This window comes from Colobus angolensis, unplaced genomic scaffold (genome assembly GCF_000951035.1).
Source record: "Colobus angolensis palliatus isolate OR3802 unplaced genomic scaffold, Cang.pa_1.0 Scaffold40, whole genome shotgun sequence".
Classification (NCBI taxonomy): domain Eukaryota; kingdom Metazoa; phylum Chordata; class Mammalia; order Primates; family Cercopithecidae; genus Colobus; species Colobus angolensis.
In genome coordinates, this window is record NW_012117377.1 from 277,578 (window position 1) to 281,150 (window position 3,573).

General features: G+C 40.2%; 1 pseudogene; it reads left to right on the forward strand.

Moving 5' to 3' along the window:
- LOC105521545 lies at positions 1–1,361 on the forward strand (annotated as a pseudogene).
- The last annotated feature ends 2,212 nt before the right edge of the window (positions 1,362–3,573 follow it).

Below are 3,573 nucleotides of genomic sequence, written 5' to 3' on the forward strand. Positions count from 1 at the left end.
ATGAAAACAGTAGGGCAGAAAGGTCATCGGCAAAGCCTGAGTCCTGTCCTCTTGCTCTCTTCAGCAGACAATACGAGCTTCACCACTCGCTCCACCTTCTCCAGGAACTACCAGTCCCTGAACTCTGTCCAGGCGCCCAGCGGCGGCGCCCGGCAGATCAGCAGCGCAGCCAGCCTCTGTGCAGGCACCGGGGTCTCTGGTTCCCAGATCTCTGTGACCCACTCCACCAGCTTCTGGGGCTGCACGGGGTCTGGGGGCCTGGCCATGGGGATGGCCAGGGATCTGGCAGGAATGGGAGGCATCCAGAATGATAAAGAGACCACGTAAAGCCTGATCGACTGCCTGGCCTCCTACCTGGACAGAATGAGGAGCCTGGAGACGGAGAACTGGACACTGGAGAGCAAAATCCGGGAGCACATGGAGAAGAAGGGACCCCAGGTCAGAGTCTGGAGCCATTACTTTAAGACCATTGAGGACCTGAGGGCTCAGATCTTTGCAAATACTGTGGATAATGCCCGCATCGTTCTGCAGATCGACAATGCCCATCTTGCTGCTGATGACTTTAGAATCAAGTATGAGACAGAGCTGGCCATGCACCAGTCTGTGGAGAGCAACATCCGTGGACTCTGCAAGGTCATCGATGACACCAGTGTCACTCAGCTGCAGCTGGAGACAGAGATTGAGGCTATCAAGGAGAAGCTGCTCTTCATGAAGAAGAACCATGAAGAAGTAAAAGGCCTACAAGCCCAGATTGCCAGTTCTGGATTGACCATGGAGGTAGAGGCCCCCAAATCTCAGGACCTTGCCAAGATCATGGCAGACATCAGGCCCCAATATGATGAGCTGGCTTGGAAGAACTGAGAGGAGCTGGACAAGTACTGGTCTCAGCAGATTGAGGAAAGCACCACAGTGGTCACCACGCAGTCCGCCGAGGTTGGAGCTGCTAAATCGATGCTCACAGAGCTGAGAGGTACAGTCCAGTCCTTGGAGATGGATCTGGACTCCATGAGAAATCTGAGGGCCAGCTTGGAGAACAGCCTGAGGGAGGTAGAGGCCTGCTACACCCTGCAGATGGAGCAGCTCAACGGGATCCTGCTGCACCTGGAGTCAGAGCTGGCACAGACCCAGGCAGAGAGATAGCGCCAGGCCCAGGAGTATGAGGCCCCACTGAACATCAAGGTTGATTTGAAGGCTGAGATCGCCATCTACCACCACCTGCTGGAAGACAGTGAGGGCTTCAATCTTGCTGATGCCGTGGACAGCAGCAACTGCATACAAACCATCCAAACACCACCACCCGCTGGATAATGGATGGCAAAGAGGTGTCTGAGACCAACAACACCAAAGTCCTGAGGCATTAAGGCAGCAGAAGCAGGGTACCCTTTGGGGAGCAGGAGACCAATAAGAAGTTCAGAAGTAAAAAAAAAAAAAGAAAAATTAATATAAATCGTCATTAAAATAAAGGCTGATTTTTTTGGTCAAGAATGATCGAGAAACTGCAAAAACATCCGATTCCCAGTATAAATGATTAAAAGCAATTAACAAATTCTACAAAGAAATGGGGATCTATGTATAGTACAGAAGATGTTTCTATAAGACAGTATAGGGAGCATATTTATTCCAGTAAATGTTACAGGTTAGATAGTTTCTCTAAACAATACAAATGACCAATAGTGACTCCACTCGGGATGACCAACCATTTGATTTACATGGGACTGAGGGAGTTCACAGGCTTTCACCACTAAAACTGTAAAAGTCAAGTGGAAAACTAGGATGCATTGGACATTCTAAATCATATGAAATAGGAGAATTGTATACATCACTGTCTAAGTAAGTGAGTAGTCTAAATATTCATGCACTTCACCATCAAAGGTATCAGACCTATGTCATTTTACAGCTGAGTTTTACCAAGCTTTCAAGAAATAATCCTCAATTGATATAAATGTTTCATGAAAGAAGAAAATAGCAAATCTTGCCTGCTTGAATTATTAAATATATAGTAGAATATGAATAACAAACCTGGAAAATGACAGTATAAGGAAAATTTGAACAATTTCACTTTGAACATTAATACAAAAATCCTAATGACATATTAGCTTACTGAAGCCACAATATAGATGAAATATATATTATAATTATGTAAGATGAATCACAAATGTGAAAAAAGTTACATCAGAGTTTATATCAATATAATTTACTACATTACTAGATTCTATGAAAGAAACTTCTAACCATTTCAATAGATGCAGAAAAAGCACTAAATTGTATGCTCACTTTGGAGTAAACCTGTTAGTAAATTAGAAATAAAAGGGAGTTACCTGATCTGAAATTTCTCCTATCAAAAGTCTATGAACAAATATACATGTGTGTATAGAGCATTACAGGAATTAGCATTAAAGTCAGAGATACATTGTTTTACAACATTATAATTATACATTATAGTACCAACATTATAATGGTGGTACTAAACAATGCAATATGATAATTAAATATATAGTGTAAGAGAGTAAGAGATGAAGGTATTCTTAAATAAGACATGAACATAAACACAGGAAATACAATGTAATAGAAAAAGTGATAGAAAGTATAAAAGAGTTTTGCAAAGTTACTGCACACAAGGTCAAATTACAGAATTCATCAGTGCTCTGCACAGCAGCGATAGTCATTTAGAATATCTGGCAGAAAAATTATCCCATACAAAATAATAACAAAAAAATAGAGCTCCTAGAAATAGATGTAATAAATGTACATGATATTGAAAGCAAATGAGCAAACAAAATTCAGATGAGTTAAAGACTCAAATGTAAAAAGATAAAAATTGTGTAATTTTTGAAGAAATTATAAGATACTTTGTTTTCAGGTATGATGATTTCATATGGAATGATCTCTTAAAGAAGATGAAAAAAGAATAAATCACAGGATAAATATTAATAAATTCTATCACATTAATATTATATCTTTGTCAAAAATTTCTACAAAAATGGAAAAATAGAAGGCACAAAAAGAAAATATTTCAATGCACATAAATTATAAAATAATATTAAGAAGATATAAAAATTTACATATTACTAAATTAAAGACAAGCCTAAAATCATCAAAAATATTACTATGCACTTCTTAGAAAAGAAGTTCAAATGGTCACCAGTAATCATTGCAAGGTAAACCAAAATAGCAATAAAAAATAATTTATCTTTTATCAGTTTAGCCAGTATGTAAAAGTCTGACAATAGCAAGCTTTGGTTAGGACATGGAAAAGAACTACTCTAATTTGCCTGTAGAAAGATAAGTTGGAGCACTTCGTGAACACAATTTTATGATACTCTCATTTGGCTCAGGATTTCTACTTCCAAGCAACCTAAGGAGATACTCCTAAGAATGTTGCAAGTAAGGCTGGGTGCGGTGGCTCACCCCTGTAATCCCAGCACTTTGGGAGGCCAAGACAGGCCTTGAGGTCAGGTATTCAAGACCAGCCTGGCCAAAAATACAAAAAAATTAGCCCGATGTGGTGACACATGCCTATAATCCCAGCTACTCAGGCGGCTGAGGTAGGATAATCGCTTGAACCTAGGAGGT